The sequence below is a fragment of the Maylandia zebra genome, linkage group LG15, assembly GCF_041146795.1.
Source record: "Maylandia zebra isolate NMK-2024a linkage group LG15, Mzebra_GT3a, whole genome shotgun sequence".
In the NCBI taxonomy this organism is placed as follows: Eukaryota; Metazoa; Chordata; class Actinopteri; order Cichliformes; family Cichlidae; genus Maylandia; species Maylandia zebra.
Window position 1 is genome coordinate 33,828,563 of NC_135181.1, and position 16,083 is coordinate 33,844,645.

At 39.7% G+C, this 16,083-nt stretch overlaps 1 long non-coding RNA gene across 1 annotated transcript in view; it reads right to left on the minus strand.

The window, feature by feature from the left end:
• Window positions 1–11,419, minus strand: part of LOC143412812 (uncharacterized) — a 25,276-nt gene extending 13,857 nt beyond the window's left edge. Inside the window, exons 1-2 of the long non-coding RNA XR_013093346.1 lie at window positions 11,297–11,419; window positions 10,744–10,793 (exon numbers count right to left, since the gene is read on the minus strand). This is a non-coding gene — a long non-coding RNA (uncharacterized LOC143412812). The remainder of the gene's footprint in view (window positions 1–10,743; window positions 10,794–11,296) is intronic.
• Between the last annotated feature and the right edge of the window lie 4,664 nt (window positions 11,420–16,083).

The window sequence follows — 16,083 nt, forward strand, 5'->3', positions numbered from 1 at the left end:
TTGCAACATTCAGATCATTCAGATCTGGCGTTTGGAATTATTTTGGTTTTCATGTGACGTATGACCCTGAAGGTAAGCGAGTCATGGACTAAAGTAAAACAGTATGTTGGATGTGCCATGCAATGCTCAATTACATGGGTGGGAACTAGTGTGTTAGCGCCAGTGGCGTGTCTAGAAAATTTTTGTTGGGGGGGCCAGGTAGGGGCACAGATTTGGAGAAGGGTGGCAGAAAAAGAAAAATTATACCAACCGTTAACCATAATTCAATAATCCTATAAACCTAATAACCGAATGCGCTTTTAACTCTTATTAGAATGAGATTTTAACCACTACGGTGCAAAGTTTTTAGATACTGCGTTGATAAAGTACAAGAGATACAATCAGTGCTTTGTCAGTGCTTACTCAGCATTCAAGGACAGCAATATTTGCATAGCATTTTTACTGACATGTAGTGCACATATGTTTTGGGCAAAAACATTTTTGAATATTAAAATACGAACATTTGTAACAAACAATTGACAAATTAGCCAATGCCAATGCAAAACTTTATCTGCCTGTTAAAAAAAGAAGATAATCTTCTCACAAACTGGTGTTTGATTTTGAAACAGGAAAAAAGTGGGGAAACAACTGAAAAGACTAACATTTGAATAAAACCTGAAAGCAAGTAAATACTTTCTCTGCTGCCTTATGGTAAACTTTGGTAATATTGATCAAGAACAACACTGGCTGATGATGAAATACAGTCAGCTGGCATGGTGACACTGCCAGTATTAACCTGCAGGGCTGGACTGGGACAGAAAATCGGGCATTTTGACTACAGACCGACCCACCAGGTATTAAAACCATAAAGCCTTTGAATGAAAACAAATGCTGTTGTGACAGTGATGTACAGTCTTGTTGGTATATATATGATTTCTATACATTTTACATCAGATAAAAACTTTGGTTGTAAGATTTAGATAATTATTTAATAAAAGCGAGATATTTTAAATGAGAATAAGAAAGAAAAGTAATTTCTTTGTGCTCCACCTTTCCCTGTTAATTCCCTACCTGGCCCCCTGGCAAAACTTTGCTAGACCCGCCCCTGCACAGTTACCAGCTGTCAGCTACATAAAAAAGGATCCTGGTGTTATTTGTCTCTCAGAAACAGTTCATAACTTCCCTTCAACTCATTCCTGTCACCTAAAAGGTAAACCTGTTTCTCCATCACCTGTTCAGCTCTGATGATTCAGTAAGGACATCTCCTGGTTTCATCTTCATGTTTCCCTCTCACCACATATCCAAACCGACATCATGACCAGCAGCTTTACAGCTGTGGCTCCAGCAAACATCAGCTGATACTAGAAATTTATATTAAATAAATTCTAACAACAGCTGATCAAGCTTAAACGTGCTGCTGTTGTTTAGCGCGACATCTGCTGGTTTCCTCTTTCTGGCACAAAGTGGGCGATAAATAAACAAGAGAGAAAAGCCGACCAGCTGATCATTGATCAGTTTCATGATTGAAGTAGAAACAGGAGAGGCAGGGGGAGAGAATGAGAGAAGAAGAGGCAGCTGTGCAGCGTAAACACAGAATAAATCCAGCTTTGTCTTTTTCCATTCTAGCTAAAGTTTGGGACAAACTGCGTCTCTTCTCAGCTCAATACCAAACGCATAATATTTTCTCTGAATGAGGGACCATTCCATTTTTAAGGAGCCGTTGGCAACTCTACTAACTAACCTTATGAATAAAATAAAGTTCACTATCAGTAACATCATAGCAACTGAACAGCTGTACAGAAACTCCTTCATGCTAGCTCGGGCAGTATGAGTTATTGCAACTGACAGTAAAAAGTCAGCACAACAAAAATAAACTGCACCTAAACTTGGTTTATATCTGACCCAGATAGACTGCAGGTCATAACTTCTTACCTGAAGTTCAGTTCACCTGACACTCGGACTGGCGGCTGCCTCGGGTCTTTCCTCCTCCTGCCTCCCCTTCCCTCATCCACCTGCTGGCCTCTGTGGAAGCCCCGCCATAGCCACCACCAAACAACTGAGTTATTTTTACACATCGACCTGCATCTGGCCAATCCACCACCTCTCATTGTTCATGCCCTTACAAAATAAAAAATAAAAAATAAGTCACCGGGCATATGCCCGGTATGCCCGAAGGCCAGTCCAGCTATGCAACCAAATCTGCAGCTCCATACAGCAATGTTACGACTTAGATGATATCTTATAACTCATAACTCTTATGTTAGCTCCCCTCAGTAGCATACTGTCTGAAATATTCGAGGGCTGCAATAATTCTTTAAGTGTTATTTTTTCCTTGGTATTCTAATTTCACCGAAGTTTACTAAACTCAACAAACTTAATATTACTTACCGGGACATTTATTCTGTCCTCATTTTCTTTCACCGAAAAATTGTTTCCAGCAGTGCCGTCTTTCGTGCTTGGCTCTCCTACCTTTGCTAACGTGATGCGCATAGCGCAGAAGCCGATGCTGCATTCACTTACACTCGGATATCTGAGCTTCACCGTGAAAACATAATCGGACATTTGATATTTGATTGAATTGTATTGTTTTGCCTTTGGGGTGGCACCTGGGGTGGCCAGTCTGGTTGGGGGGGGGTGGCCTGTGCCCCCCCCAGGCCACCCCGCTGGACACGCCATTGGTTAGCGCAGTTAGCTCGTTAACGTGTTGGCCGTCTAGCCCCATGCACGGGGCGATCGGCGGTAGCTCGTTAACGGAGATTTGCCGTGTTGTGGCGTTAAGGTCATTTCAACGAGATTAACCTGAAAGCACTAGTGGGAACACAACGAATATGACTGCACATTTACGCCGACATCATCCTAGTGCAAAGACAAGTGGAAGCAGAAAAAAAACAAGCAAGCATGCTACTAACTTTAGCCGAGTCATTTAGACAGCTGTTAGCACATGATTCTCCTTATATGTTTAATATGCTGCTGAGAATATAGCCCAGAAGAAGCGGATAGTATAGCTTTTATTTTGGAAAGAGCCATTTCTCTGTAATAAACTCTCTTTTCCAAAGATGAGTGATTCCTCAATCAGATACAGGGCTCGCAAAAAAAAATCGCTAGCCCCGGGACGTCGGGCTAGCGATTTTTTTCAGTCGGGCTACCAAAATCTATCTCTGCCCTGCCCGTCAGGCTATTGTAGGAAGGAAAAATATATGTCAATGCTTTTGCATTCTTTCGGAAATGTAGCTGGGTAATTATGTCATTGGCATCGGTGAGCCACTGTCAATATGTGACATATTGAAATCGCGTTTGAATTTGCGCTTGTTTTTTTGCTTTCACTTTGCAATTGCGCGAACTGTGTATAGAGAGCGACAGCACTGATCTGTGAGTGATGATAATTTGTGCACCAATTCCTCTGACATCGTCTTATTAATCGTTAGCTTACTATGCAAACATGACAAGTGAAATCTCCCGCAGCAAGCTTAAACATGTGAGAGGTTGATCGCGCAGAGAATCGCTGAGCTTATGTGAGTCCGTGTGTAAAAGCAGCAGAATATATATTTTAGTTCTGCTGAGCCAAATAAGACAGGTCAGGGTGAAGAAGTGACAGCCAAAGAAAAGCTTACCACAAAACGGAGAAGTTATGACAAATCAGACTATAAGGCAAAAAGAAAGTGCAGCTTTATGGTTTCATGGACAAAATAATTTCTGTGGCTGCAATATGACGAGCTAAATAACCAGGGCTGCACATAAGTGGTCCGCAGGTGCGCATTCGCTGTCAAAATAAAAAACGCGCACAAGGGTTAGGGTTAAATTTAAAAACTGTACTTTTGAGTTAAAATATATATTTATAATTTTAATAAATGACAAATTAAAAAGGCATGAACATTTTTTTTGTATCGAAAAAATATCAAACCGTGACACCAAAGTACCGAACCGAACCGAACCGTGAATTTTGTGTATCGTTGCACCCCTAATATATATATATATATATATATATACACACACATGTATATACACATATGTATATATGTGTGTGTGTGTGTGTGTGTGTGTGTGTGTGTGTGTGTGTGTGTGTGTATATCTATCTATCTATCTATCTATCTCACAATTTTCTGTAATTAATCGCAATTACTTGATCAATAGCCTGGTTGCAATTACATTTTTTCAACTTTATATTTAAGTTTGTAACTAACATTTCTGCAATATAATGAAGTAAATGCAGAATAAACACAAAGAATGTATGCATAAATTCAAAGAGAATTTGTATAGTTTTCTTCAGTCTTTTGACACCGGTTCTTACCTGTGAAATACAACTTTTTAAAAAAACCTATATACTAATAGTTAAGTATAAACAAATCTATAATATATGTTAGTGCTGTCAAACAATTAAAATGTTTAATCAGATTAATCACAGGATTACAGTGGATTAATTTAGATTAATCACGATTACATATAATTCATTTTTATTGCATATTAATCGCATTTCATTTTGCGTGAACAAACAGACTTGAGAAAAAAGAGAAAATATACGCACGTAACATGTTGATTGAATATCTTGAACATTCATGTTAACAGAAAACTCTGTAAACATTTATCCACTCTCTCTCTCATTCACTCTTTGGGAGGCACTTCAAGTCCTTGAAACGAGGAACCAAAGCTACGTAGATAGAATAGAACAGAATGCCTTTATTGTCACTATACAGTTATTGTCACTATACTGGATCGGGTGAGGAGAAAACAGCCTGTACAGGTAGTGAGTACTGGGTGTGGAGCTGTAGAGGGCTACTGACGAAATGAGCTACTTCTTGAGTTTGCAGAAACCAAGCAGATAGATATTTCAGAGTTTATCTGTGAATGATTTCCACTGTAAATAAACATTTCACTGGTCTAATTTTTTGGATCCACCTCTGTGACACGTCACATTTTATGACTAAACTAGAGACATAAAATACAGTAGGGAACTAACATAGCTCAGAAGAAAATCATAAGCACAAGGAAACCAAAATCTAGAAACAAAAGCCATATCTCACAACCAAAAAAGATTTGAAAAGATTTAAAACAGACTTAAAAGTTAAAACACAAATACTACAAGTTGTTCACAGCTGAGGCCTTTGAAACTGCCATCACTCTAGCAGTCCAAAACCAAAAGGCAGTTGAGGTGGCCTGTCACAACAGGGACGAAGGTACTCAGGGAGCTGGCTTCATACACTTCACGCAATTTAGCTTTTTTTAAATATATGAAAAAAAGTTTATATGTTCTGTGGGTTTGGTTTTGATCGAAAGAAAACACAAAGCAAAACTTGCAAAACAAATAAGAGAAGCCTTAAATTGGAATTTTTTGTAATTAAAAAGAAGAGAATAAAAAAGACACAAAGAAAAAAAGAAGTCAGCATGTAATATTTTCTGTTGACTGACCTAATAATCATTTTTGGCAAACATACTGTGCATTGGAAACTTGCAAGCTGAGGACAGCAGAGGATACAGCTTAATAAAACATGAGATAATGTTCATATTGTGTAAATGAAAAATAATACTTTCTTCCATGAAAATATTAGCTGTGTTAATACTTGTGGGAACTCCTCTCCTACCTGAGTGGTAATTTCATAACTGAGCTATGTTCAGTAGGATACGTGGAGGGCCCCACGCTCTTTGTGTTTATATGTTTGGGATTGTTACAGCTGAAAGCAGGATGAACCCAGATCAGAGTACCCCTGTGGAAACACTATAGCTGTCTTGGTGCTTTTCTCAGTTAGCCTCTGAGCCTTTTTCTGTGTGTCTTTCTGTGTGTGTCTTTTCCTTTCTCTGTGTGTTTCTCTCGCTGTATTGCTACCATAATGAGTCATTGACCAGACAGGAGAAATATCTGCTCTTTTATCCTTCCTGCCTCTGTACACCTATTTCCTAGTATTGTTTGGCACATGCAGTAGATGAGTAACAGGGAAGCAAACATGCATGCACACACACACACAGACACACTTATGGGAACCACAATTTTCCATGCCTTCTATATTCCAAGGAAAAAGAACCAGTGGTTGCATGTATGCAATCCCTTCAAATTAGGTTATTATACGAGTACCAGGTTAAAATTTCTCCAAATGAGCAAAAATGAACTTTTAAAAAGCAAATGAATATGACAAAATCCAAAATATAACAAATTTCCCATTAGACTACTAATTTAATGTTAACATTCCAGTCTACAATTCAAGAACTCGAAAACAACAGTTTGCTCACATACAATTTCTTGTTATACACCTTGACTTTTCAGTAAACAGTATCCCACTGGCTCACAAGATCTCTTTATCAAACTCCCTGCAATCACGTCTTAATTCCTAAAGCTCCTACAGACTGCCATCAGATGCAGCCTTGCTGACACCACTTCTCAATCTCTTATTTCTTTCAGATTGCACCTTCTGGGTAAGATTTCTGTATAATTCATCTGATATTTATTTACTTGATATTTATTTATAATCACCTCTGTTAATTCTTGATATTTATAACTGAGTGATTTGTATATATTAGTGCTGTTTCTTAAATTTGTCAAATCTGTAACATATTGTATTGTTTAAATCAGTGGTCTCCAACCGCCGGGCCATGGACGTATTGGTCCGTGAGTCGTTTGGTACTGGGCCGTGAGAGTTGAGGCTCGGGTGTGAAATTTATGGTTTTCAGGGTTTTTATCAGTTTTTATTGTTATTTTTTTAATCGTTTTTCTTATTAACTCGGTTTCCCTGGCTCTTTTCCCTCCCGTGTGTTATGAATAAATCTTCTTTTTTGGTACCGGTACTGGTTATTTTGTTGTATTCATCCACGAAGCCTTAAAGGCCGGTCCGTGAAAATATTGTTGGACATAAACCGGTCTGTGATGCAGGTTGGGGACCGCTGGTCTTAATAGTTTAGTCGGTTACTGTTACAGTCTTGGAGCAACTGTTACCCACGTAGTTTTTTTTAGGGATTAATAGTATTCTGATTCAGATTAAGACTTCCTTCACTCTTATATGTTACGCTATAGTCCTCACACAAAATCCACAACATCTATCCTTCTACATATTTCTCCTTAACACCTACCCATGCAACACTTCTGTTTCCTTCCCCTACTTGTCTGTTCTGTCCCCCAGAGGGACACTCTCTACCACTTAATCCAACTTATTTCAGAATAAGGCTTTCTCTTCTAACTGGCATGTGTGTCACTGACAACATTCAACATCACCCACTTTCAGATTTGTGATCCTGACACTTTGCTCCATCCACAACACCATTCATATACTCTTCCTTCAAGGGTAAATCTACTCTCTACTTTCATTTCCTGTCTACATGGTAGAACAGCTTGAATCCACCTCCAGTAATCCAGGCCTTGCTTTGCTTCCACCTGGTTCCTGAACAAATAATATTGTATATCTACCATCCTTCTCTACATCATATCAGCCAGCTCATTCTGTTTAGTAATAGTCCCTATATTTAACCCTATAATGCCCTTTGTCATATTTGAAGCATGAGTTTCTGAGACCTCTATCCAGAGGTGTGGACTCGAGTCACATGACTTGGACTCGAGTCAGACTCGAGTCATTAATTTTATGACTTTAGACTTGACTTGAAAAAATGTTCTAAGACTTGTGACTTGACTTGGACTTTTACACCAATGACTTGGGACTTGAATTGGACTTGAACCGGTTTACTTGAAAAGACTTGATATTTTACCCCAAATATAAAATTTAACATGCATATTATATAGAGATTGAAAATGTGACGTCATTCACGGGTAGAACCGCAAAGGATTCTGGGAACTCGTGGCAAGCGGTACTAGCGCACGCAGGCTTTCAATTAAAATCAGTTATACAGCGATAAAAAGAAACACAAAAATGTCAAGAAGCTGTTGTATTATTAACTGCAATAGCTGGTCGCATGACAGCCACGGGAAGCCGACGGGTAAAGAGATCGGTTGTTATCGGATTACGTCGTTGAAGAGAAATTGTTCATGTTTCCGAAGTAACAAAGACGCGACGGATGGCCTGGATTGCAGCCATTCAAAGATCAAATATAACGTCCCAGAACACTCCAGCTCACAGGTTAGTCTGCTCCAAGCATTTACACGAAGGTCAGTGTTTTTTAGTAGTTAATACGTCATTTTTCTTAACATAATTGGTGATATAGGTTACAAGGAAGTCTGGCGCTGAACAGAAATTGTTGCGCTATGCTCCTTTATTTATTGTGCATAAATAGTGAATTGTCCTGACACAATATTGCGTTTCACCTCTGTTATTATGGCACATTGACAAAAACATATACTTTTATTCACAGGATAAAATAGGTTTTTTGTATCACTAATTGTCCAGTACGATTACAGCATACAGTATTATTGTCACTGCTACATTTCTGTGATGGGTACCAGAAATTATTTCCACTACTAATTAATTACCGTTGAGCTCAAAGGTCCTATTAATAAACGGTTAACGAATGTGTATTTATGACGACAATTTGTGAGACTGGTAAACTTATGATATGTACGATGGTCTTTCGTTCTACACGGTGCATTTCAAGGTCCTGCACCCATCCGTCGGTAAACTGTACCTGGGCTTGTTGCAGTGACCTGAAGTTACTAAACTTCATGAGTGTATGCACTCACTCCAAGAACCGTATAATTATAAATATGCATATAAATATGCTAAGATGAGATAGCTGACTTCATCTAACTAGCAAATGTTGTCCAGGCTATGTTGGTGATACAGTTTTTTTTTAATGTGTATGATATTTTTGTCATGCGATTTTAAAGCTGGTCCTACAACCGCATCCAAGAATAACATGCAGCTTATCTCAGAACTGTTGGTGAAAATTATTCTTGGAGCTAGGTTTAATTGAGCTGCATTTTAAAGAGGTGCAATTTCACAATTTGTGTATATTTTCTAAGTTCACTATTTTGTCATGTGTTGAGAAAAACACAGATTTTAAAATTACATGGTCTAATATTTACATTTAGCATAACTGCAACATTATTTTTTCGTTTGTTTTTTTTTAAAGACTCGAAAGGACTTGAAATTCAAAGTTTCAGACTTGTGACTTGACTCGGACTTTTACACCAGTGACTTGAGACTCGACTCTGACTTGCCTGACATTACTTGAGACTTGACTTGAGACTTGAGGATAAAGACTTGAGACTTACTTGAGACTTGCAAAACAATGACTTGGTCCCACCTCTGCCTCTATCTAATCAGTATGATCAATACTTGCCATAACGTCAAAATGTTGTGAACAAAAAAACCCCAACATGATATAGCAAAAAATAAATGTGGATTTTTTTAGAAGGGTTAATAAATATCTCAGTTCCCAAAAATCAGAATTTTCTGGCTTATTTTGATGGGTTGGGTCTTACAGGGTTAAACTCCCTATTCCTGACCTTCATACTCCTGCCTTTCTTCTCCAGCTGACTCTTAGCATTCTTTCCTCTTCTTTCGTCTCCAGCCAAGTAGCACAGTTCCCACCAGCACCATGTTGGCCGTTGTTAACCTGTGCTTCGACAAATCTGGGATGGAAGTCTCATTCTTGATAAGCTACATGTTTGATTTGAATTTTACAATGATTTACACAGATTTTACACTGGATTTCATTCCTGATGCATGGACGTGTATCCTGGCTTTCTAGATTTCTAGAAATCTGGTCCATCCCCCAAAATGTGACTATCCAGTGTTGAAACCAGGAAGCAGAGTTGCAGTCTCACACACCTCTATGTGTTTCTCTTCTCCAGTTATCCCCCCAGACCCCATCCAAAAAACCCTAACGTCTCTACTGCCACAGATGTTAATTATCTTGTTATCAGTATTATATTATCACATGTAACTCATAAACTGGAGAGGAAATGGCATCTGGCTAATTTAGAAAATCTTCATCTATCCTTGAAAAATACTTTATTGCTCCATAAAAAGCCCTCTGTAAAGCTCGAACATCTTACTATTTATCAGTGATTGAAGAAAATGAAAACAGCCCTAAGTTTGTCTTCAGCACTGTAGCCAGGCTGACAAAAGAGTCAGAGCTCTGTTGAGCAAAGTAAAACTTACATATAATGGCCCCTATCATTTGTCTTCAAGAAATGATAGGGGTGAGGAGAGACAGACAGACTAAAACCACAGTGCAAGTAAATATTGCAGGGAGAGAGACAAACTGTCTTATGGACACAAGTCACATCTCTACTCCAGTCCTTTTATGAAGAACATCTTGCAGATCTGACCAATCAAATGATCTACTTGAAGTGGAGGTTGCTTGTTATCAGTCTGTCCCCTATTTATGATATATTGAGCTTACCATCACGTTTTCTAAAGAGTTTGTATGCTCTTATATTGAAATTTACACTTTGGCCTTGGCTATTTCCCACCTCCGCTCTGCAAGCCATGAGCAGGCACTCATAAACACACACTCGATGTCCTCTATTCTGACTACCAGAAGCTCCCACCCTTTCAGCCTTTATTGAATTGACATCAGGCAGTTCTGAAAACACTTGAGATATGAAAAAGAAACTTAAAGAGCTGTTGTCCTTGAACAGCCATGGCTTAATGGTTTCAGTGATTGCAGTCACTTTACGATGCCTATGGCTATGTCACCTCCCTGTTGTATTAAGAAATGACGAATCAATCATGAAATTATCATACCCCCCAAAACAACATTAGAAAAATATGTTAATGTTAGTGATATAGTGCAAGTGCTATACAAAAAACAAACTGTTAGAAAACATAGTGACAAAGTCAAACACTATCAAGCTCAGTGATGTGGATGGTGCGAGACAACACTTACCGGAACGCCTTCATTCTGATGTCATACAAGAGTCTGAGTCCCCATTGTTGCTGTTGGCACAAAGAATAGTTCTGTTCGTCTTTGTGTAGCCTACATAAAGCTTAATCTGCAAACCATAAAGGATGCCTACGCTCTTCCAAAATTGCTCTTGTCGGTTTTGTGGTTCTTTGTTCTAGACCTCAGGTGCAGTTACTATCAGGCCGAAATAGAGGAAGCAGACAACCCTAAGACTGTCATGATGTGCTGTGGAGGCAGCCAGGATTGGACCCAAACGCTGGACTCGTAAACCGGAGGTTAAACTCAAAACACGACTTTATTAACAGAAAGGCAAAGGGCGATATGAAACTACACTGGGAAGAACTAAAACTAACTCACAAGGCGGCATGGGGAAATGCACACAACACTGAGGGACGACGCGACACAGAACAGAGGGAGATTCTGACATAAGTACACAAAAGGTAATGAGGGATGTGGGAACACACGGGGAGCATAGCTGAGGACAATTACGCATAACAAGGCAGGGAGGACACTGAAAATACTGACCCATACTGACCTTAAATGTAACACAGGAAGAACACAGAGATGCGGAGAGGAGGGGGGGGGGGGGGAGAGGGCACAGAGATAACGGGCTGGGGAAACATGGAATAAAACACAAGGCACAGGAACTCAGAGCTATATGAACACAGATACACAGAGGAAGACACAGGACCAAAGACATGGGGAGATCTAACAATCAAAAGCTAAACATAACAACCTAGGGACTAAGACTAAACTTTAAACTAACAAGGTGGACTCAAGCCAAAACACAAAATGACAAAAAAAAAAAACCCCGAAAGCGCTGGGTCATAAGACCCAGGATCATGACAAAGACTTGATTTGTTTGCCCAATTTAATGGGATGCCGCAGGGGTTGAGAAATACACCTTCAACCTTCAAGATATTGATGAAGATGTGCATGGGCCATATGAACCTAAAACTCGGTAAAATACCTTGCCATATTGTTTCTGAAAGAGGGGTGGAAACTGACCCCGAGAAAGTTGAGGTCCTAAAGACCTGGACAATCCCCTCAAATCTTATAGAACTTCAGTCCTTTTTAAGATTTGCTGGATATTACCAGAGGTTTATTCATGGGTACACCATCATTGCCAGAGCACTTAATGAACTAGCCTCCGGCTTGTCACCACTTAGGAAACTGAATAACAAACCAAGGACAATTGCAAACTCAGATTATAACAACCAAAGGGAGCCCTTTGGTCACTAGTGGACACCCCTACATCAGGAGGCCTTTGATAATAACAAAGCTAAAATAAGCTCCAGTCTTTGGATTTGCGGATTATATACGGATGCCAGTACCACTGCCCTAGAAACTCAATTGTATCAGGTACAAGATGGTCAGTCATCTTTTGCAAGTCATAGGCGTTCAAAGAGTGAGAGAGTGTAAGGTAGTACCCAGCTCATAGGTTCGAGTTCTTGGCCATTAAGTCAGCAGTCACAGAAACATTATCTGACTACGTATTAGGTTACAGACTTCACGGTATTGATTGACAGCAACATACTTATGTACATTTTGACATCCACAAATCTTGATACAACAGGGTATAAGTGGTTGTCCAGTTTTTTCACCTAATCATTCAGTACAAAGAAAAACAAAATCTGGATGCCAATGCAGTCTCTTGCTATCCTTATGGTATTCCATAGAATGATTACGCAGCCAAGAAGGAAGGCAAGAGAATCTGGCAGTTCACAATGTAACATCATGAACATTAGCTGTAGCTATTGTTGGAGCCACCACTTCTGGGTAGACCTTGGTTAAATCCCTCACTCACCAGTCCATAGCCATTCCCGACTGTTTCAAGCAGGAGTAAGTGGATGGCCTTCCCATTGCCCATTCATTTTCAGAGGCACTAAGGCAAAAGCAGACATTACAAACTGCTATCAATGCAGTAGTTGGACTCTTAAAGTGCTAATCACTCTGAGTACTCTTAAAGTAAAATTCCATCTCCCAGCCTTAGGCTGGAGGTACCTATACTTACCTCGTTACTTCCGGTAAGGTAGTCCTAACATCTTACATCAAGTTATGCTACCTGAGGGGTTAAGAACCACAGCACTTAGACGCCTTCATCAGATATGGGCTACCTTGGAGCCAAACGAACAGTAGATTTGGTAAGAGCCATTTTAATGGGTGAAGATCTACATGGCCACAGAAACTTTTTTTTTTCTGGGTGATGTGGCAGTATGGGCTCAATGTATTATCTAAGACCTGACCTTGGAAAGAATATAAAAGAAATTAGCTGGTCTGTTACTGTGTCTGGGTCTTCAGGTTAGTAAACAGTAAGGGTATCTTCCTTAAGTCTTGAATTAATATTCTTTAGCAAAACCAAGGAACCGTAGGAGCTGCTTACAATTAGGAAGAATAGGCTAGTCTACTACTTCTTTAACTTTGGTCAGGTCAGTCTGTCCCTTCTTGACAAGGAACCAGAGGAATAATACTGAATCAATGTGGAACTCACATTGATTTAAACTCACTTTAAGGAGTTTACTTTCAAGGAGACTTTGGCGCACCTGATGGATGCAGAATTCTTGTTTGTGGGGGGATCATGAGAAGATGAAGCTGCATCAGAATAAACAAAGATGAAATGAAGTCTTGGAGGATTTTGTTTACAAGGGCCTGGAAAACAGTTGGTGTTTTATTTAGACCAAAGGACATTACAAAATATCCTAAGAAGTCCAAGTGAGTGTTGAACGCTGATTTCCACTTCTTCCCCTGGTTTATTCTCACCAAATGGTAGGCATTTTAATGGTCCAATGAGAAGATGATGGCTCCCTGTAACAATTCAAAAGATGAAGAAAGAAGATAAAGGATATTTGTTCTTGACAGTTATTTTGTTGAAACCATGGAAGTCTGTACAGGGACAAAGAGGCTTGTGTTTCTTTTCAACAAAAAAAAATAATCGAGCATCTACAGGACCAGAATATGTTTCAATTATTCCAGCTACAATACAGGCAGTTTTATTGTTTTCCATGGCCTCTCATTCAGGCTTTGTTAGACAATAGAGTCTGCTAGTTGACAAGGTGGCCCCAAGGAGCAGATCAAAATGAATCAGCAAGGGTTGGCAAGTTGGGCAAGATAGAGAGGTGAGAAATGGGCCCGGCCAAGCTACATAGGCTACGTTCACACTGCAGGCGAAAGCGCATCAAATCCGATTTTTTTGACCCTATGCGACCCATATCCGATCATGGTGTGACAGTGTGAACGGCACAAATCCGATATTTTCAAATCCGATCTGGGTCACTTTCGTATGTGGTACTGAATCCGATACATATCCGATGTCTCAGAAAGCGACTGCTGTGTGAACGGTCAAGTCGCATTAAATCCGTCTTTTACGTCACTGACACAAGACAGACGCCAATTATCAGCACCCGAGACGACATCGCGAACGCTTCCTGGCCATCCGGTGAAACTGCTGGGAAGACAACGTTGGAGAAACGTTAACATTTTATTTGTACTGCATAACCTGCAGGTTCTGACAGAAATCTGCAACTATCCTTTGAAGCACCGCTCCTCTAAAACAGCAATAAGGATCATTATTAGGTTATCTACATTATTATGTAAATAACAAAATAACTTAAAGCAAAAATCGGGAAACATGAAGTCCGAAGTCTTTATATTAAGGCCATCAGTCAAACAATATAGTTTGTTCTGGGTCTAAACAGAGCGCGTTGTGTATGACGTCTTCTTTTGCGCATGTGGGCCGCTTTGAGCGTTCACACTAGAGAGCGTTTGCTGTCGCATTTTATTTGTAGTGTGAACGAGCAGACAAAAAAATCGGATTTGATCAAAAAATCAGAATTGAGCATTAAGACCTGCAGTGTGAACGTAGCCATAGACTGTACATCACTCTCTCTTGACTCACTTTCACTTCTGTCTTTTAGGTCCACTCCTCCAAAACAGGAATACAGTCAGTCCTGCTGACTGCTTTCCTGTTCCTGACCATTGAAGTTGTAGTTTCATGTTCTCAGATGCTCCTGAATGTGGTCATCTGATCTGATACACATAGAAATTAACCTATCTAGTGAGTAAGGGAAATCTAGTTAAGCCTTTAATTTATCATACAAACTATGAAGAAATGTGCCTTGGAGGGCCTTTTCATCCCAGACTGTATCCAGAAATCCACAGAAAAATCTGTCACACTTCTCTTAACTTGTGTGTGCAGGTTCTCAGTTATCCAGGTCATGATAATCTAAGGAGCTTCGAAAGAAAGCAACTGGATTTCTTTAAATTTCTTGACGATGTTTCAGCTTTCGTCTGAAAAGATTCTGAGAAGGGTGTGAAGAAAGGCATGGGTCATTGTCAACAATGGCTTCAGGTGAAACCATTGTGAGACCTTGCCTCACCCTTTATGTAACCTATTGGGGTCACCTATAACAAGTCTTGTAACAGGACTCAGTAGTACAGATGCACCTAAAAGATAAATGTGACTCTTTGGAGAATGATAATGTTCACATTTTGGTCAGAGAACACAGATAGTTTGCAAGATGAGTGAAACAGGCAATTTATGTCCACCCCCTCTGTTCAAAGGTGGATGACATTTGAACAGAGGGGGTGGCTTATGACACCAACAGTCTGCCACTTACAATGCAGTTTTGAGATCCCCTCCCAGACACCTCAAACACTGCTCACATCTTGAGTCAAGTGGCCTCAGTAGATCACATGATAGGGTGAGGCAAAGTCTCAAAATGGTTTCCCCTGAAACCTCTAATGATAATAACCCTTTTTCACAACCTAGCTCATGTGTCACACGATTAATAGTGGGTCCCTCTTTCGGGACAACAGCTACTAGGCTTTAAATACCAGGGAGTAACCACCATGTGGTTTTAAAACTGAAGAAGCTTCTTGGATTAGAGGTAAAACATTTTCAAGAAACTTAAAGAAGTCCAGTTGCTTTCTTTCCAGGCGTCTTAGACTCCTCTTAGCTCGTTTCAATGTGAAGAGTGGCTGTGTCAGGGTTCAAGCCTTTATGAAACACATTTTTGAAATTGGCAATAAGTGCACAAAAGAAATATTTGGATTAGTCTTTAATACCACCTGTCCCCATCTTAGTGCTTATCTCTACAGCAGTTTTACCAAAAAGGCAATTTTAGCACTGTAAGAAGCATGTTTTATTTTTCTATCAGAAAAAACAAAAAAAACCAAAAAAAAAACCCCACTGTCTTGAGAATCACCAACTCCTCTCTGTCCTACCTAGAGAGACTTCTGATGTGGGTAAGGTTCTCTCGAGAGGATCTGAAAATAGTGGTGATCTGCTCATGTCTTCTAAGTTGAGCTTCCTGGATAGACCGT